This window comes from Varanus komodoensis, unplaced genomic scaffold (assembly GCF_004798865.1).
Source record: "Varanus komodoensis strain SLA01 unplaced genomic scaffold, ASM479886v1 scaffold1, whole genome shotgun sequence".
NCBI lineage: Eukaryota > Metazoa > Chordata > Lepidosauria > Squamata > Varanidae > Varanus > Varanus komodoensis.
The window spans coordinates 50,309,573-50,330,982 of NW_025335268.1; the positions used below are offsets into that span (position 1 = coordinate 50,309,573).

Below are 21,410 nucleotides of genomic sequence, written 5' to 3' on the forward strand. Positions count from 1 at the left end.
TAACAGTTTAATCCAGAGGGCCCACAATGGAACTCATGGTCATCTTATTATTATATTTATTATGATTTGATTTCTAGCCTGCCTGATTAGTCACACAGCTCCCTTGCTGGGTTACAACAATAAAACTATATTAAAACAATGGAAGGTGCCCCCAGTGTGGTGTGCGTGGCTACCCAAAATTTTTAATAAACATTTTTGTTTTCTTTAGTATTTTAATGTATGTGCATGGATTTGTAGTGGCATTTCTAGCCACTACCTAGGCTCCGGAAAAGCAGCCAAAATAGTCACATAGTTATCTGATTGGAGTTCACATGCCACCGCTTCATAAACTGAGAGTGCTGCAAGCTGAATCCTTCTGATTTTATAATATCCATCTTTTAGCTGTCATAGGTCACAAGGACTCAATTTCCCCTTCCATTTGTTAATTGCTGTGAAGAAAGTAAAAAATTTAAAAGAGCATATACATTAGTGAATATTGAGACTCTTCCAGTACTAAATACATCTGTGTAATAACCACTTCCCTAAAAGAAGGAATTACTGAACATTAAGAAAGCCTGTTTAAAAGAAGGATTAGCTGTATAGCACTGCCAGCAACCAACTGAATTAGACAATTCCGTAAAGAGAGTGTGAAATGCTTCAAGTTCTTGCAAAATAATGAGGCAATGAACAGTGATCATGCTAAGGCTTAAAAATTATTGGGTCTCATAGAAATGGAGGGGGTATGGAGTACTCAGAAATGATCGTGTTCAGGGATGGAAGTGCACAAGTGCAAAGCCATCAAATATATTTTGAGATAATGACTTGCTTGTCTCTAGAAGCCTTTGACTTGGATCAAATGTTACTTCTGCCTTTGTATTTTTCCGAGTGACTGTTCATGTTCATATAAAACCTCTTCTAATTGGGAGAGGGGAACAGCCACATCTCTGGATTTGTTCAGCGAGACTCTCTCTACGTTGCTGTAGATTCCTAAGAAAGGTCTGATGGGTTGAACCTAACAAAATTGGCTGATGAGTTTCTTGGTATTTGAATATTTTTTGTTCCCTCCAACAGATATTGCAATGTCCAACGAACAACAACAACAAAAGGTTTTTGTTGAGTAAGATGTACCCAAAGATCCATAGCAGTGACAGGTAGATGCCAAAATGGTGATCTGCTGTTTAGGCATTTTGTAATGCTACCCGCAGCAGTTTCTCAAGTTCCCAGATGTGCCTATGGAGAAAGCAAAAAATGCCTATAACTTAAATTTCTAACTTGGGCTTAGGAGAGCTATGCCAAGCTTTTAGAATAGGAAGAAACCTCGGGAGGAGTCAGGCAGGCACCAAATGGCTAGTAGTCAGGAGAAAGGGGTTGGAGAGTAGGGAAAGGGGCCTGGCTAGCTGGAGAGGCTTGGAGGGCTGCACTAGACCTCTAGGCAGGCAGCAGGCGGTTCCTGGGCTGAGGTTCTGGGTCCCTGGGTTACAGAGTCAAAAGAACTAGGCAGACTAGCCTGCCTTTAGAAAAATGAATGCACTTTAGGAGGGAGTTCCATGATCAGGGCTAAAACTGTGCAAACACCACCCTGCTGGCCTAAAAAACATCTGGATTTTGCACACATTCTTTGCAAATACTCAAGAAACCCTCAAGAGGGCTTTGTGAATATTTACAAGGAATTTGAGCATTTTGCTCTTGTTCTACTCCCAGAGAATAATTTAATTTTATTTAATTCAATATCTATTAATGGGATTTCTATGCCACCATTCTAAAACATAATAAAAACTAAACATTCCTTCCCCTCAGCATGCTCCGAAGCCACATCATTTCAAGTCCTGGAGCTGGCCAGTGGGGCAGGCAGGCAGCCCGACCTGTCTGGAGAATCAGCCAGGATCCTTCTTCCCCTGCTGCTTTTTTACCCCACTTCACAATGCACACATTGCACAAGCGTGAGGATATTGCTTAGGTTTTTCTTGCCATGCAGGAGACTAGCAACAGAGAGCTAGGCCATGGGGGGTGCGAGAAAGCGACCGTCTTCCAAATGGGCCTGTCCCCTCCCCAGACTGCCCCCCCATCCTGCTGCAGTCTGCTCCATTTGAGGAAAGAGGCTCTAAGGGCCCAGATGGAGACTCCAGCAGCCCAAATTGTGCACCCTCTGGTTTCTGTTCTTTGCCATGCATAAATCACAGGCAGGTGTGCAATATGGTTAATGGCATTCGTACAGCTGCGAAGGGAAACTTCTGCCAAATGGCAGTCCCCCATATGTGTCCAAGGGCAAGATTGTCTCACTGTTTCTTAAGACTGCCCCCCCCCCCCGCTTCTTCTTCCTTTTCCTTTCTTGTGCAAAGAAATACTTCTTTTTGACCCTGCCAACAAGATGCTTCCTGTGACTCGGCCGAAGCCTTGTTGCCCGATGAGATCCTCACCTTGTTAGTTCTGCTTGACCTCTCACTTGACTCTGTTACACCTCGCCTGAGATGGAGGCCCTGAACTGCTTCCAGGTCTCCACTTGCGAGTGTTGAAGTGTTAGCCCTGCAGTCCAGTGTGCAAGTGGCTGGTAAAAAGGGTACACATGAGGCAGAGGGCAAATTCCGGCCGTGACAGATAACTTCCCAGCAATCTCAGGCATGCCAATCCAAAGGTGAAGAGCGGGGTCAAGATTTTTGATAAACAGAGTGAGTGTTTCAGAGAGCCTGCTTATGTTTCTGAAACAAAATGTTATGGTTTAATCATGCCTGTTTCATCCATGTGTCTGTAGTGAACACTTTCTTTGGATTTCAGTGAGCTTTTGGATAGGCAGTTGGCAAGGATAGACAAATATATTTAAATCTATTAAAAAAACAGAATGTGTTATTTAGAAATACTTCCCCATAGAAGAAACTAAATACTTGGGCTTTCCTGAGTCCCCACTACTGTGACCAGATGATCATATAAAACTGATCTTCCCGCAGTAATCCATGCTTTGGCAATATCCACACTGGATTCTGTAATGCATCATAATGCACAGGTATAAGTGAACTTATTTTTCCACCTGGCTTGGATATTTCCCCCTCTCTTATTTAATCTATGCTGTGCAATCACACATCTCATGCATGTTCATGAGTTAACAGGTTCCATTGTAAGGTATCTGTCAACAGGAGGCTATCTAAGGATGATAGAAAAGTAACCCCAGTCATTTATTCAAAACAATACCCATATTGCTTCAAAGCACAAGTCAACAATTCAAGAGAAAAGAAAACATGCAGGAAAAAATGGGAAGACATTAAGAAGTGGGTGGTACTAGTATCCCCTCCATAAAAAAAAGAAAGAAAAAGAAAATGCTGTAATGTAAATTATACAAATCCAACAATATGAAATATAACCAGGAAATGCTTTAGTCTGTATTCAAGGCCTGGACAAACATGGGAAAATCAGCCAGGTTCATTTTTTGTCCCAATCTAATGTTCATTCTGTCTTGACTGTGAAGAACTTTGAACATCTCAGTGCACTCTTACGAAAAATGAACCGAACTGAAATTCATACCCATCTGCACCAGCAGTGTTCAACAGGTGCTGCTGTTTCGGCCTGCCCGCCCGCCAAAGAGCTGCCAAAGGTGAGGAGCTTGTCAGGAGGAATAGGTGGTAACCCTAACGCAGCACTAACATGGTCCACAGGGATCAGACCCCGGGCTTTCGAGAGCAAAAGATTCAAAGCCTCCGCCCTGGATGGGTGAATCCATGGATTACTTTCGGGTTTAGGGTCCAGATTACTTTAGGGCACAATCTCATGCATGCTGAGACTGGAAAAAGGTCTACAATTCCTAACATGGTTGACTGGAGAATGCTGGGAGTTGTGGGACTTTTTTCTGCCTAAATGTACATAGGTTTGCATACTTCATCCCGAATCTTCTTGCCCTGAATATGGAAAGCTTCTGCATTTAAATAAATCCTTACCAGAACTGAACTGAAACAAAATTCTTGCCCACCTTCACCTACAGGTAGCTGATTTTAGGACCAGGTTTCTCAAAGAACATAAGGGAGAGTGTCCAGGAAGTTAATAATACTGTCAGGGTGGGCTTGGGTGGGTGGGGAAGGACAGGAGAGCCTGGAAGAATGTTGTCCAAGGGCTTGAGCACGACTTTGCCTTGTGATTAAATAAACAAGCAAAGGCAATCAATCCTCTTTTTCACCCACTTAGTTTTAAAAATTGGTAATAGGCTGGCTGCTTAGCAAATCTATTATAATCTTTTTATTGTCAAATTAAATTGAATAAGCAATAGGAGGAAAAATGCCCTCCCTCCTTTTGTGTTGTTTAATCTTTTCCATTATTATTTTCTTGGGGACTCGATGAGCTGATTTCCTTTTACAGTGCATAAATAAAGTGGGGGAAATAAAAGAGAGAGACTTTCCTTGTAACAGTCTTAGCAAAATGGTTTTCTTTCTCCCAGGGCTCTTTTTAAAGGCAGGCTTTATTCTAACTGCACTGCTTAACAATGTGCTATCCTGCATGCAAGTCAGAATGACACAATAGTCAAACAGTCTCGCCTTCCTACTCATTGTTGCTTACTTACCTTTTACTTGCTCATTACAAGAATACATATTGGCAGGAGGGAATCACAGACCCACAGATGTTACACTGTGTAAACTGTGATGGGAGAGGAAACAAGTCTCAGAGGAAATGGGAGAGACAGAGGAAATGGGACAGGACCAGTTTACACACAAAAAGTGGAGAGAGCAGGTTGACAGCTTGGCAAACAAACAAACAACAAACACCCCCCCCCCCCCCCATAGAGGGCTGAGCCTAGAATTTCCTATATGAAGTTAGTTCAGGTTTGGACTGCAGGAAACACACTTAGATCAGACAAATGTGGTTGCTCATCTAGCCCAGTGCTGCCTGCTGTGTGGAAGCAGCTCTCCAGGTCTTAGAAAGGTCTGTCCCATCGCCTGCTACCTGATCTTTTTAGCATAGACTTCTGTGGCAAGCTAATAAACTGTGTTAATAAATACATAGATTTATAAATGCTTCTTTTTCCTGGCTCTTTATCCTAGGGCATGGTCTGTCTCTCATGGTCCATTTCTGGATCTTTTTCAACTTATGGCCTTGAACCTTTGAAGCCCTAAACAGTTGGGAACCAAGTTGTCTTGTGCTGTGCATATCCACCTAGACCAGGGGTCTCAAACTCGCGGCCCGCGGGCCCATTGTCGGGCCGGCCCGGGCCGGCCTCCGGGAGCGACGCGGGAGGAGCGGCCCACCACCACCGCTTGATGCAGCCCAGCCTCACCCACACTCTACTTCCAGCTTGAGTTTGAGACCCCTGACCTAGACCTTACGGTCATCCTCTGAGGCACTTCTCTGAGGCTCCCCACTGAATGATGTGAAGGATGGCTGTTGTTCTGTGTGAGTGTGTTATTCCTGTGTCAGGTAAAGACCCTTTTTACTCTTAGTTTTTCAGATGTTTTGAAAATGTGTCAGTGTGTTTTCAGATCTGTTGCTGACTTTTACTTTGTTTTTCTTTTCTTTTACACTAGTTTTGTACATCTTCATAGCTTTTCTATTAGGTTTTATTATGTTCTATTATGGTATTGTATGGTATGGTTTTAAGTCTTATTTTGCAAACTGTTCAGACCTGTGGCTATTACGTAGCACAGAATGTTAAAAAAATGGATACACAAATATAGAAACATACACCCAACATACATAGGCTTCGGCGAATGGGGCGGCATAAAAATGTTTTAATAAATAAAAATAAATAAATAAAATACATTACTAGCCCTGCATCATTTGTCCACACTGCTGTACAGTACCAGCTGTGCTTTCTGGATGGTGGATATTCTACCTCCAACAACTTTTTCAGGGCACTTGATATGTCAGACTGTAAGCGATGACTGGTTCAGACAACACAGTAACATATTCAGGAGTTCACTATGGGTTGTGCTTGGGCTGTTGTTAAACCATGGACTGTTGCTGAAACATGGTATTGTGTTGTCCAGACATGGATAAAACAACAAACCATAGTGAGGAACCCACAGTATATAGTCCGAAACAAACCATGGGTTCCTGTCACTGGTTGTTTGTCATGGCAGTTGGGTTCAGATGACACGATAACCCACATTTCGGCAACAATGCACAGTTCTGTGATAACAATGCACACTCAACCTATACTTCACCCTTGTGTTTCCTGAACCTAGGCAGTGAAAACTGTAGGTATGTCATTCAGCACTGTCTGGATTCACGTGTTCAGAAGAGAAGAAGGGATGCAGAAGGGAGAGACATTGAACAGGTCTGCACAACTGGTGACCCAAGAGCTCAGCAGCTACATAAGACAGCTACCCAAATATCATTTGGTGCTCAAGTATCACTCTATTTTTCTGCCTAAGCAGGACTGCAGAAAAGGTGGGCTTGACACCAAGCACTGGCAAAGTATCAGGGCCGGTGCTACTTATACTGCCTCCAAGCATTTGAGGCTACCATAGGCCTCATGCAGAGGTCTCCTCTTCCCTGAGATTCTTTACCTAGACTTGCCACGATTACACTCAGGACCATTCATGCAACTATTGAGCATCCCGCTCCGAACAGAGTGAGGATACACCCACTCAGAGTGACATGATCACCTCAGGCAGCAGGAGCCAGGAAGCACTTGGGTCCCATGTTGCCCACGTAGCGTCCCCTTGGTGAGCCTTCCACCCTCCCGTTAGCAGAAGAGGCCATCCCGTCATCGTGGTCGGATTCCAGTCGGCCTTTGCCGGCCCAGCCAGCGTTTTTATGTGTAGTGCGCCATCTTGGTCTTCACTGCAAGCAGCAAAAGGTCTTGGGCCGGCCCTGCTCAGTGATGCTGCTGGCACGGGATATTTATTTATTTATTTATTTATTTAAAACATTTCTATGCCGCCCCCATCACAACAAAGCCTCGGGGCGGCTCACAACAAAAACAAAAGCATATAAAAATTATACAATAAAATATTAAAACCCGGTGCATCTCGGCTTAATTTTTTTTAAAAAAAACCCTACATAATAAATTAACAATTAAAATAAGTTTTAAATAAAAAGGTCTTAGCCTGGCGCAGAAAAACAAATAACGACGGCGCCAGGCAGACCTCTCTGGGGAGAGCATTCCATAGATGGGGCGCCACCGCAGAGAAGGCCCTCCTCCAGGTACTCACCCTCCTAATATCATTCACAGAGGGTTCCCGGAGAAGGGCATCTGTTGCTGATATCAAGGGGCGGGAGGGCATATATGGACGCAAGCGTTCCTTTAGATAGACGCTTAGCAACCTACAGACCAGCATAATTAGTTACTGTCCCAATGGGCAGCCAAATAAAAAACACAGTCTTCTATGTGTTTTTAAGTGGACCTTATGCTGCTAAGAAAGATGTGGTATGTAGCAGGGTGTTATACAAGAGAATGGAAAAACAACAACAACCCCTGATCTTTCTAAAAAAAAAAAAATGGTGTAGGATTCATATCAATAGATTCGACTTCAAGTTTACCTTTCACTGGTAGAATGGAGATCATTCAAAGCATTTCAAAGTCCAGAGACTTAAGAACTCTTTTCTTCCAAGTACACTTTCAGCGTGTTCAAATATCAACCCCATTTTCAGGTTTTAAAGAAATATCTGTGTAACAAAATATTCTGTGCCTTATCTTAACGAGCAGCACAGAAGTGTCTCGCCCACTATCTGCACCTCGCAAACAGAAACAATGAGCGGCCAATGCAGACAGCAAGGCAAGTGCCAGCGCAACGCCCTCCCGGGAGAATGGAGGGAATGAAGGCTTGCTAATCATCACCCTGCAGGGAACATAATAGCGCAGAGGTGAGCCGCTGCGAGAGGCAGGAAGGGTGTGGACAGGATCTGGGTCCAGCTGCAGCTTGGCTCAGAGCGACTGTTCCCACAGGCTTTGATCTGCACGAGTCCACGGGATACTCTGTCATTAGACTAATGCAAATGCACTGCTCGGGATTTGTGTGCGTTCCGCAGAGATCTCTGGTGAACAATGGGCCCGCTCCAAATGCAGCCACAGCGAACAGATCCAGCTGTTCATCAGAGCACTAGAAACCACTGTCTCTTTCCAGCCAGATCCAGAGTTCTGATGCATCAGCTCGACATTCTAGTGCATAAGAGGTGGGTGGCTGGAGACCTGGCTGCCCTCTGTTAGAAGCCTTGCCATGAGAAGGGCTGTAGCAGTGGTGGAGCGCATGCCATGCAGGCAAAAGGTGCCAGGTTCACTCCTTGGCATGCTCAGGTTGGGCAGGGGAGGCCACTGGCTGAAACCTTGGGGAGCTGCTGCCGTCTGTGTAGGCTAGGCATGCTGAGCCTCTGCCCAAGAGGCATTCCTGATCACCCCTCCAAAATCCAGATACGGCTCTTTCTGGCTCCCCCGAGGGCCCCCCTTCCCAGCCACCCATCATCTGGTGAGTTCCTGGCTTCTGTGCAGGTTTTTGCTCTCGTTCTAAATGGCTGCAATGCCTCTTCTATGACCCGGTTAGAGGAAGGGGGTGCAATAAGATACAATAGGGATTTTGCCCTGCAGCTTTTGCCTTTGGCCCCACCCACCCTGGGATGAGACCCTGAAAGTGTCTGCAGAGTAGAATTAGGCATTCTGGGTCAAAGAGGTTCACATTTCCTGGGACAGGGCCATGCTGAACAGATGCACCGAGCCAGATGGACTTGGTATGAAGCAGCTTGGCCCCAGGTGGTACTGAACCTACAGACAGTTTAAAGGTATAGAAACAGAGTGAGTCAGAAGGGGCCTCCTGGGCCATCTAGTTTGACCTCTGACTCCAGCCGGCTCCACTCAGGACATGCCTACCATGTGCATGTCCAGCCTTAAACACCCTCACTGTTGTTGCTTCAACCACCTCCTGTAGAAGGCCATTCCATACCCTTGGGGTCCTAACTGTCAAGAAGTATTTCCTGGCATTCACACTATATCTTGGTTCCCTGAGCTTTGCTCAATTGAAACATGTCCTGCCCTCCACTGCAGGGGGAAAAAGGTCATGATGCATCTCTGTGTGGCACCCCCTCACATACCACGTTGCTAACAGGTCTGAGTCTGAGTCTTCTCAAGGCTGAAAAGACCCAGCTTCCTCAGTCTCTCCTCATATGGCTTACCCTGCAAACCAGCCGCCAACCTAGTGGCCCTTCACTGAACTGATTCCAACCTTGCTTATATCCCTCTCGTAGCGGGGGGCCCAGGCTGAACACAATACTGCAACTGTGGGCACACCGGAGTCATAGAGTGGCAGTAATACCTCTCTAGATCTGGAAGCCACGCTTCTGGCTATGAATCTAAGGATGGCGCTTGCCCTCTTGGCTGCTGTGTCACACTGCTTGCTCATGTTTAGCCTGTAGTCAACCAGCACCTTGAGATGCTTCTCACTAGTGCTGCTCTCCAGCCACTTGTCCCCTAACCTGTACTCATGATGCCCATTCCTATGCCCCAAGTGCAAGACCTTGCCCATATCTGCATTGGATGCCATCCTGTTGTCCCCGGCCCACTTCCATAGCCTGTCCAGATCCTTTTGGATCCAGAGTACCTGCTCCTCAGTTGTGGCCATTCCCCCCATCCCAGTATCATCTGCAAATTTGACCAGCAGATTTGTCCAGGTCATTGATGAAAAGATTGAACAGAATTGGTCCCAGGACTGAGTACATTCTATTTCAGCTCATTTCTGTTGGATTATTCTGCTCTCTCCTTGTCCCAGCACATTTGCCTGAGGCCTCGTATGAGGCGGGGAGTGAGGAAAACAAAGTCAAGATGCAGGGAAGGCTCTCGAGGAAGCCTCTGTTGCAGCGCCTTTTGTGATTAGAGCTGCCGCCACCGGAGCTGCAGAGCTCGCTCTACTTGTCCTCAGAGAAACATGAACTTATTTTCATGTTGCCAGCACTGCTCAAAGCCTAGCATCCAAATAAATATAATCAAACCTGGCACCCATCTAACAATAACTCTGCTAACTGGTTTGGTGACAGGGCCCGGCAGTGTTGCTCTGAGGTTTGGAAAAATGAATGGGAGGAAGTTCAAGGCTGAACGCCATGGAAGATTTAAGGCCAAATGAATCATAACGTCAATTTCAATCCAGCCTGAGAGAACAGAAAGCTAAAAATGAACTCTTTCCTTTCCCCCCAAAAGTGAGCATCACAATTCTTTTCTTGGATAACTATGCCGTTTCAGAGTCTTTCTTGATTTGAACAGCATCATGGAGGCCTCCTTGATTTGCTCAGCACTGAGGGACTGTGACTGATCAGCCTCAACCTCATATAATTTGTTGCACTTTCCTAAAATAAAGGTTGAGTTAGTTGCATACCCCATGGGGGGCATTGGCTGAAAATGGAATATAAATATTTTATTTTAAAGAAAAGAATAATGTCATGCAACCAAAATAAATGTATGTTCAATAGTACCATGACATAAACAAATGCTCAAGCACACACAAGTCACACATTCAGAGTGGACATTTATATACATTTCCAATAAAATACTCATTGAACTCCCTGGATGTGATGGCTGGAGCTTCACTGTATACAGAAAGTAAATGTGATTGGCAATAAAGTGACTTTAATAAATACAATACAGGCAGTGCTTTCTAGTTTCCAGAAATTCATGGCACATACTTATTCCTTCTAATGAGCTACCCTTTTTCTCTCCCCTTGGATGGGATTAAAAATTTAAAGTCTGCCCTCCATGATAATGAGCCTTGAGGATGCCAGACTTGCCCTCTCTGTAATTAAAGTGAAGCTAAAAAGTTAAAATATCGATATTTAAACGTTACATAGTATTTTTCACACTTTAGAACCAGGGATGTTCCTCAGATTTGGCTGAAGTCTGAGCTGAATTGAATGTGGCCATTTCAGGTGCTTTCTGAGGTGAAGCAGGACTCTTTCTGGCTGACCTAAGCCGATCTGCAGTGCTATGCAGGCTTCAGAAACACAGAGGTTTTGTCTCCAAAGATAGCATCTTTTGCTTTTGTTACCTAAATACTGATAGCGGAAGTTGAGAAGGGTGTAGTTGAGCGACTGACCGTTCTACTCTCTAATCCTAGGGCACAGTTTACCAAGAGCTTCAATCATTGAGATTTGGGGAGAGGAATTTTTGTGAATTTACCAAGTTACAGAAAATTGTGTTCCTGCTCTTCCATTTCCCAGTTACTAAGTTGTTCTGCATCAAGCATGTAGCCAGTGAGATGTTCTGGGGTGGGCTGGCTTCAAGTTCTAATTATTCATGCTTTTATATCCTTTTGTGTTTTCCTTCTCAAAGATTATCTCAATCCTCCCTTCAGCCTTTTTGCTGTACCTTTTGCTCTAGTGAAAAACTTTCCTTTCTAATGCAATGATTGGTGAATATAATAGCATCAACCACATGGATTGTGTGCAACAGTATGTATAATATCAGTGGTAGACATTTACACACATTACAGTTTCCCAGCAGATTGCAAATCAAGCTGCAGCTTGGGTTTCCAATGTCTGTGCACTCTTTACGTTCCTGAAAGGCTGCAGTTACTCTTATATCCACCTTTGGTGAATCATCTCTTAACTATATCTAAGAATCCAGCGTGTGGTCATGCACCCATTACCCCTGAGACAGCAAGAATACAGTGCAATGCATATGGGCTGGTGAAACATCTGCCTAGTCATCTTTTTTGTTTCTATCTAGTTCCCCATGCATAATGTTAAGCCCTGCCACACCATAATGTAAAGTCAAACTACCCCAAGCAATTCATGTAAAAGTTTCCAGGTTCAATTTCACCTTTACAATCAATGCACAAGGCAAACAAAACCCTCTTTCTCTTTCTCTCAGCTTCTACATGACAGTGATGGTAGGTATACATCAATCTTGTTGAGTTTGAAGGACTATTGAGATATGTGAAAGCACTAATTATAAAGCATTTATTATTATTTGTATGTAGTAATACACCAGAATAATTATATCTTGCCATAAAATGTAATACATCATGCAATAACATTTAATGATTACTTAACGTAATAAAAAAGCCGCATGAAAATATTAAAATAGCCTTCTGAAAGGGTGAATAAACACTAAGCCTCTGAATCAGTCCCTTAAAATATGTTGCTCTTTTACGTGTCTCTAGCTGCTTTTCAAGGCTAACCATAGATGATGTGTATGACTATAAATGCTCAGTAAACTATTTTACTAAATACAGATGCCTATTTAATTGATTTTGCCTAAATTAATAAATTACTGCCTTCATTTTTATCTTGGATTGCTGTATGGAACTTCAGGGCAGCAAATATGTCCATGCCCTGGTATGCCTGCACAATTAAGGCTTACTTCAAGTCAATGGAACAGTACACAGTGATTTCAATAAACAATGATGCAGAACTTTATGCTTTATAAAGGATAATGGAAATGTTATGGCAAGGAATCAAGCCCATTGCAAACGGACAGCCTTGGCAGAACTGTTTCTCACCCATCCTGATGGCTTTTCAAAGGCATGTGGCCAGTTTGCTGCCTTCCCAGACAGTCAGACACGCTGTAAAAAGTAACACCAGCCATGAGAATTGTAAAAGAGGGGAAAGGACACGTCCATAAACAGGGATAAACATCTTTCTCTGAGCAGAGCTGTCAGATCCATTTAAGCCGAGACCTGCATGCGCCTTTCCTCTGGGGCCCACTTTTTCCTGTCTGGGAGCCATTGTGGCATTGCATGTCTGCTCCCGAGTGGCCACCACTGAAAGGTTTAGATAAGGCAAAAGGTTGCACTCAATAGGCACATAATCCCAGACTCCAGATCAGATGGAAAGCTCCACTTTTGTTAACCAGTCTGACAAAGGAAGCAGCACTGGCAGGGAAATGGAAAGGAACAGGGCTTGGAAGAAAGCAGGGTTTATACTTGCAGCCTTATAGCATCTTCTAAGGAAAGTTCATTCCTTGCAATACTGTAACTATATTCATATGCTTAAATGATATGTTTACAACAGCAAGTTAACTTCCTAAGAATTAGACTGGATATAGAATCATTACTGCTGTTCTTGCTTTTAAAAATTAAAACATTCTTGACTGTTTCTGATTTAATGGTGCCGTTTTGGAGACGAATGCCAATGGCACCATCCACAGACCTCTGGTCATGCAGTCACTGGAATATTGGAAGCTGCCCTACATATTGGCCCATCTACAGTCCAGTGGAGTCCACTGCTCCCACTGCTAGCAGGAATGGGGTGGGGGGCGTGGTTAAACAAGAGTCTCAGTCCTACCTAAGGATTGGGGCTGCATGGAGAGTATGTGCTCTGCCCCCCTGGCCCTCTTCAGAGCTCATTAGGCTAAATATGGGTGGGGGGGAGTGACCCTGAAGATGGAGGCAGTCTCAGAAGATGACATCAGGGATGGCGAGAAGACAGAGTGGGTGAAATGCATCGGATTAGCCAATTTAGGTAGATTTGGAAGTATGGATCCAAGACACAAATCTGGCTACTTTAGGACTTGCCCAAAACTGTACCCAGAAGTGTCTTATTCAGTTGGGGTACAAAAGAATTCACAAAGTATGGATTAGGTTAATATAAGGGATGGCTTGGGGCTCTTATGGAGTGTCATCCAATATGTAATATATAGTTGGGAATGGAGGCTTAAAGAAAAACAATACGATACAGTGTGTTTATAATTAGTAAAACATTCTTTCCTGTTGTCAAGGTAGCATTCTTCTATAAAACCTGCTCCTTCTCCTAATTAATGGTTTGAAACTTCATCATACCAAGCAGTGACAAATCTGTGGATTCCATGTTTACATACCTGAGACAAAAGACCTCAAGCACATTTTGAAGTTAATTAAAGTTTCAATGGCATTCAAAAATTTCCGGATAACACCATCTAGATAGTGGGTGGAAGTAATCTCTAGTGCCTCTCTCTGTGATCTTTCTCAGACAAATCTGGAAGGTGCTTGTCCAAATAGAAGTGATATCTGTCACGATGGCACTAAAGAAGACAGAGAGATTATTGGACTTAGCATTACTTGGGTGAATGCTATCAACTGCACTTTAAAGCAAAAGATTTCCAACCTCCTGTAGGATCAAGTGGGAGGCAGCTCCGTGCCCTAAAAAGCATTCTAGCTGTCTTTGGTTCACAGTGAGTGTATTTAATTGCAAGCTCTTGTCCACTGCATTTGAATGGGAACTGGCAACCAAAATGATCAATGGTCATTCTTAGAGCTCAAGCAATTCCTCTAAGAAATGGGGTTCCTACATTCTGGGACTGTTTAGCTTAGAAAAATGGCAAGGAGGAAGGTTTAAGAATTTATGCATGGCATGGAGAAACTGAATAAGGAGGCATTTTTCTCAATCTTTCATAATACTAGAGGTCATCCCATGAGCTGAATAGTGGGAAATTCAGGACACAGAACAGGAAGTGCTTCTTCAGGCAGCACATAGTTAAATGATGGAACTTGTTCTCACAAGGTGTGGAGATGCCACCAGTTATGGTGGCTTTAAAATAGCATTAGATGAATGCATGGAGGAGAAGGCTATCCATGGCTAGGAGCCATGAAGGCTGCCTATTGTTTCCAGCACTGAAGCAGATGCCTCTGTATACCAGTTGCTGAGGAATATGTCCCATGCGGGCAGATAGCTGGTTGGTCACTGTGTGAACAAAATGCTAGATTAGGAAGGCCTCCATTCTAATCCTTCACGGCTATTCTGATGTTCATGTATTTGGACTTTACATTATGTTCGTATTAAGTTTGTGCTTTGTGAGAAAAGACATTCCAAATATGTATTTGAATATTTCTATCCAAACTTTATCTTTAAAAAAATATGCACATTACTGTGGAATGGGAGAGAACAGACACACAGCCTATGCAATATTGACTGGAAATAGGCTACTTGTAGACTTCCCACAAGCATCTGGGTGGCCACTGGGAGGACAAGATGGTACACTAGGTAGATCTTCTGATTCAGCATGATGCCTTTTATGTTCTTTTATGACCCATATGTGCATGGTTCCAGATGAAACTTTTATGAGACCTGCTTAATTCATGTACTTTTATAAGGCATTTTCATCTTGAAATACTCCAACCCTGCATTTGTTTCCTCTTCTGTCCTTTTTAAAAATGTCTATCCTGAAAAAAATCAATTAAGGAGAAAAAAGCAGAAAAGCTTCAAAATATCTTTTTATGTGGAGTCCTAGGAGCCCTCAATCTGGAAGTAACCATGGAGAATTAAATTCTAGCATGAAATTTTCAGTCTCCACCCACTCGATATTAGTATTTTGTTTAAAAAAAACTCATAGGCAGAGAATTAGAGGGAACAAGCACACATGTACATACACAAGCATCTTGTTACATGAAAATAAACTTTTAAAAAGAGGAATTAATATTCTCTTCTTTCATATACTACAGATTAAAAATGAAGCTGTAGTCCTAGGCATGCTGATTTGAAGGTTAAGTTCATCAAAATCGGTGAAATGCAGGAGATTTCCAGGGAAGGTTTTGATTGTGCATTTACAGCATTTCACAGGGAGTCCAGGTCATCTTCCACTTGTAACAATATTTTCGCAGCCAGCACTTCTTCCTCCTTGTTCCCTTCCACAAAAAAGAAAAGCAAAAGTGAAAGCATAAGCCTTGCCTGTAGTTACATAATAATGGAACTCAACTAAAATATGATTTCCCAGGCACACAGCTCAATGTTCATTTTAAGGTCTAGATGTAGGGAAGCCATTTATACATTGGAAAAAATGCATCAAAAAGGACAAAGGACTAACTTGCTTAATACCTAGAGATGCTACTCTCTAAATGCAAATTTAAAAATAGTTGCTGCAATTGCCACTGGACTCACCACAGTGGAGAAGATTGTGGCTAGGAGACCTTTGTGCCTTCTCAGCCTGCTGTCCAAGTGATAATGGCTGGTGGGCAACCCTGCTCCCCACTTCTTAGCATTCTTTTTCTGTAGGCCAGACTTTAATTAAACCACACTCATCAGAATGCTGCTGTGACCCACCACCCGTTGCCAGGGAAGCTGACTAACATAGGTAAGGGTCCCCTCAGACCTGGAGCCATTCCTGTTCTTTCTACACAACCCGTATCCGTGCTTTTCTCAGGTTTCCTCCCTTCACACATTCAACTAGCTCTGCAAAGTCTTCCTATCTCTGTGGAACCTTTTGCCTGCCCTTTCCCACCCCTGCAAGTTCTGCACTTATATGTCTGCACAGTTGCATGCATTGACTTTTCCTTCTTCTCTTTAGACTGCAGTTACACTGGTTGTTGCTTGCTTCTGTATGCCCAGAAAGAACAAGGGGGACATTGTACCAACAATAAGCAATTGCTTATTGTCCTTGGGTTAGAATGCCATATACAGCTTTCAGGAATACCTCACTGGACCTTTTTATTTAGGAAGGACAATGAACTTCTGAGAAGTAAATATTCAGAAGTATGTTAGATGTTAATCAGCCACAAATTATACTCCTCAAATAGGTTAGGGTTAGAAAATGTAGAGTAATATTGTTGTCTGTGGGAAGAATGGCAAATTCTGGTCTCCCCTAAGACTGCTGACTCTGTTGCTTTCGGTGACCTCGGTGTACCGTTTCAGTGAACGCTCTGCCAGTCTTCTGGAAATGTCTTTCCAATCAACATTTGGAAGCATGACTTGCATAGATTTAGGAGACAAGGGTTGGTTCATATTTTGCAAGCGCTCCATAGCAAAAGAACCTTGCAAGCCGCTGTGATGAAACCTCATCGGCTGGCAAGCAAAAGGAATTCATCATTAAATTAACTCAGTGCAGTTCAGGCCATTTAAGGATAGGGTCACTATTGAGACCAGGCAACTAGAATGTATTGATTGACTATGACAGGCACAAACAAAGGAGAGCAAATGCTCCAAAACAGTCTACAGAGCGAGGAACAGTGATGGAAAAGAATGAAAACTGGTCATCAGCTGCCTGAACGTCAAATGTGAAACTGGAAAAAATTAGCCGGAGCTCCTGAAAAGTCAGAATAGAATTTGGAAGTGTTGCCAGACTGGTGGGACCAGCTGGCCAGGGTTTGCTGTGAAAGGAATCAAAGCATACTGTACAGGGCTTGCATGAAAGATGGATATGCATGGGCAGCATCATATGAAACATTCTGAATGAACACATACATTTACAGGTACTCAGCGCTGCATCCGATTCCTGGTTTGTGCAATATTGGTGGTGGCTTGGGACTCACAGAACTTATTGGCAGGACAGGCTGGAGATTCCCCTGCCAGTGGGGCTTCTCCTCCACTGCAGCTTTTATTCAAAGCTAATAGGAGCTGACCATGGTGCTGAACTCCAGCCCCCAGTTCCATGGATCGCTCCTGTAGTGCTCAGGATAAATGTTCTATTGGCCCACTGACATAATGTCAGCAGCCTGCCCTGTCCATCAATCATCCCTCTTTTTAAGCAGGAGCCACTTCCAGGAGTTCCAGGAGCTTCCACGAGGCTATGGGGAGGCCTTTCCTAGGTCATAGTGGGCTGCTTGCAGGCTATGGGGCCTCTACCTATCCCCACCTTGGTCCAGCAGAAACGTGGTTCACAGGACTTGGCCAGAAACCTCTGGGCTCTTGTCTTCCCCAGCCCTTCCATCTCACGCAACAAGGGCTCTCTGGTCAGCCACCAAGTCAGGTTGGCAAACTGGGCAGGCTCACTTGGCTCTGACTTAGATAGCCTTGCAGCAGGACCTACTTCCAGCGGAACACGGACTGGATCGTGCCATGAGACCACCCACTCTATATCTCATGAATGGATCTGCTCCTTGCTTCTGATGTTTGTGATCCTTTAATAGTGAAAAGTAATTGCCAGTCTTGTCTTCTCCATCTCTGAGGCCAGAACCCATAGGAGCAGTGCCTATCTCAATATTGAGCAGGCAGCGGAAAAAGTCATGCTGAGGAGAAACTCAGTAATGGACAGTATATAAAAGTTTTAAATAAATACATAATAAACAACTCTACACTGATTTCCATAACTGCAGGCACATTCCTCTGGTAAAATGGATCATTAGAACAGCTGGCCTAGAACAATATTTCCTTTATGGAGATGAAGTCAGTAACCAAGTTGTTACATTTCTTTGATTTGCTTCCTCATCCTGCTCATTCATTGCACAAGTTTATTACTTTTCAGAGTATGCTGACTGAAATTTCTATGACCTAGAAAGCAAGTTGACTTCCGACCACCATTGCTAGTACTACTACATGGTTTGAATGGAAGGGCCTGTGTTGCTTTAGCTGAGTGTGTGGAATATTTTAACCCGGTAATATATCGAATGCTTATGGGATACATTATCTTTCCTGTTCTCTCTAAACATAGACAAAAACATTACTAAAGTTCAACCAGTTCAGAGTGTAACTGCAAGGCTGTTCATTATAATGTATAACGGGTAACACAAAGCTTCACTAGCTCTAGCTAGTTTTGTGGCACAATAGAAAGTGTTGGCATTGATCTACAAAGTCCTACATGGTTGTTCCTACTATTCAGCAGGATGAGGCAGCCACTTCAAGCAGCCAGGGCTAGAGGACAGAGAGAAGCAATCAAATGTTTGTGTGTTTAATTTAGAGCCCACGTTTCTCCTGTTGTGGAACTCAAGGTGGCTACAGGCGGTTCCCAGCTGGTCTCCCCTCCAAGCTCAAGCCAGCCCCAGGCCTGTTCAGCTTCAACATGGTTGATGCCTTAATGTGCCATCAGACCAGAAGAGGAGTGAAATATGCTATGTAACCTGTCCTGTGCTAGCCTGCTGCCCTCAAGGGCAATGGAAGATTCTGTGTTGAAGTAAGGTTCACATGCGAGTCCAATCAGTTTCTGTATGTGAAATCCGGCTTGGAGGCAGGTAGGTGATAGATTGTCTGCTTCAGGCGGCAGCATATCCTTGGCCAGCCATGAAACTGCAATGGTTTGGCACTGAGATATCTGAAGGAATGCCTGCTCTTATATGATCAAGATCTTAATAAGCTGCCTTTGTTGCCACAGCCCCATCTTTTGAAGTGAGGTATGGTGCCTTGTTTGCACCCATTTTTGTGGTATCTTCTTTCAAACTTATAAAAGGCCAGCAGAATACTTGGGCATTTAATGAGATTTATTCTTCCAAAATGTGTTGGCTATGTTTATTGTTGTTTAACTGGCTTTATGTCTGCATTAATATTGACTTCTATTTCATATTCTTTGGCTTTAAGAATGTTGTGAGCTGGCTCAAGAATCACAACTGAGAGGAAAGAGATGCATGTTTTAATAAAGAAATAGCAAAGAAAGAAAGAAAATGTAATTCAGGATTTTAAAACAACAGTGACGCTGTTGTGCAAACAATGCAAAGTTAGTGCATCATGATGCAAAGATAATGCAAAGCAAAATTATCTATAGGCTTTGACTAAAAAAGTATGGATTTTAGTAATGTATTACACAAATGTCAGAAAGACATGTAAAGTGGGATTCAGGAGCAACTTTCAAAAATTAACAATCTATTAATTAAAACTATAGCCAGCCAAATAAGAGTTGGAGGAAAAAATAGTCACTAAAATATAGCACAAAATCCTCTTAAAGTTAGGCACTCTATTGTCCTGTTGAGTCCAATGGGAAAGTTAAGCAAGCATTTAAATTCCTCCCCACATGAAATCAGTGTAACATCTTTGGGGAATAAACTGGTAACATTAATAGGCTTATCAGATATCTGGCTACATGATACAAGATACCTTCCTTATCACATGAATAGATGAATGCAAACACAATAAATTTGTTCATGGGATCTGACATTGAATTTCACATGAAATGAGTGCTAAAAAAAAAGCAGAAATCACCTGGTGAAAGTAAGTGATGAGACTGTTAGCTGAGCTTGCTAATTGGCTGATGTTAACAGGGGAAGATATGAAGAATATATGTAATATACAGAAGCTCCTTGCTTTGTTTAACTCTTGAGGTCAACCCCAGCTTATCTAAGGAACCCACTCAAGGCAGTGGACTGAAACTCTCTTAGTGCACCTGTTTCAAGGAATACCAGAGACCAGGTAACATTATGCTTACAGCTGAGTTTAGCATTAAGAGTTAAGAGAAGGAGAAAAAAAAGAATTAAAAGTAATGCTGAAGTCTGTTAGTGTTGCGCCTTAGTGTTTCATTAACTAACGATTTCTCCTTTATTCGGTATCTTAGTTCTGAAGTACAGAGGGACTGAGGACTGCCCTCTAACCTTAAGATAATATACACTTGAAAATGCTATCTGAATAATTCCTACTATAATTATATTTAGCATTAAAGAGCTAGAAATAAGCATTGTTCCCCCTAGCAAGTGGACCACTCCATCCTTAGCTGCTTACCCAGCCTTCAACTGAGTGGCCAGCTGGGCCTTTTATGCTCTATTAAGCATTGCCTCCCATGGCAGAGCTGTTGACTTGGTCTCCCTCATATGCTCATGGAGACTTGTCCTCCATAAGATGGCTGCTGCCCAAGATGGCTGCTGCCCTAGACTCAGCTCATGCCCCTGAGACGCCTGCTGCCCCATATCCAGGTTGGACCTGGAGTCAGTTCTTTACAGAAGTTGCCAAGTAAGCTCAACGGACTAAGAAATGCTCTTTACATTTAAGATGCAAGCTAAGATATACTCTCACTGTTTAACAGGATGACATTTTATCAGCTGCATTGTGTATTTGTTAAATCCCTCAAGTTTAAAGTAGGTATATTCATGTAAACAATTAAAACATACTGTGTGTGTCTGTGATCTGCCCTGTAGCAGCTGATCCCAACGCACACAAGAGTCATATTTCTAGTGTTATGCGATGTGACTTTTCAAATGGTAAAGAAGCTATCAGCATTAAAATGATAAAAAGCGAATCGTATTAGCTTTGTCATGGTAAACTGGATTCCAGGAAAAGGCTTTGCAAAACCTAAATGATCGCACATTTGAGATCAGGACAGGACTTTCTATGCTGGTCAGACTTCATAAGGGACACCATGCAGAGCATCTGTTTGAGCCAAGTGCAGGGCCAGCCAGTTTGGCAGGGGCAGCAGCTCCCTTGCATGTGGGCACTGCCACCACCAGCCCAGCTCACCTACTGCAGCAAATGCCACAGTGGGCAAGTGGCAGGCAGGGCATCTTGGAGGAATAGCCACCTCAACCTCTTGTTCTCAGTCTTGTTCTCAGTCTCAAAGTGGGCACTCAGCAGGGAAGGCACTCTGGAGAGGCTGCCTGCCCCCCTTTTTTGCTTTGGGAGAGTACCCAGAATAAGAACTTGGGGGGGTGGCCTCTCTGGGAAACACCCCAGGTACAAATGGGATGCTTTAACAAGTGGATTTGGTTTATTAAACAGGACAATCTTATGTGTGTCTATTCAGAAGTTAGATTCTCTGAGTTCAATGGAACTAAGGTAACCCAGGCCTAAATATACCTTTTATGGTACATCAAAAGTTTGGCTGCTTCTTTTTTCTGCTTATGGCAGGCTATATGGTAAACTTGAGCATCAGTCTTCCAAATGTGGTCTAATGGCATAGCCACTGGGACCACTGAGCTCACGTTACCCCATGATCA

General features: G+C 43.3%; 1 long non-coding RNA gene across 1 annotated transcript; it reads right to left on the reverse strand.

Moving 5' to 3' along the window:
• Positions 1–234: 234 nt before the first annotated feature.
• Positions 235–2,505, reverse strand: LOC123019156. The gene is made up of 3 exons (XR_006413870.1): positions 2,397–2,505; positions 1,108–1,209; positions 235–428 (listed from the first exon to the last, which is right to left on the reverse strand). It is a non-coding gene; the product is annotated as an uncharacterized LOC123019156 (long non-coding RNA).
• Positions 2,506–21,410: the final 18,905 nt, after the last annotated feature.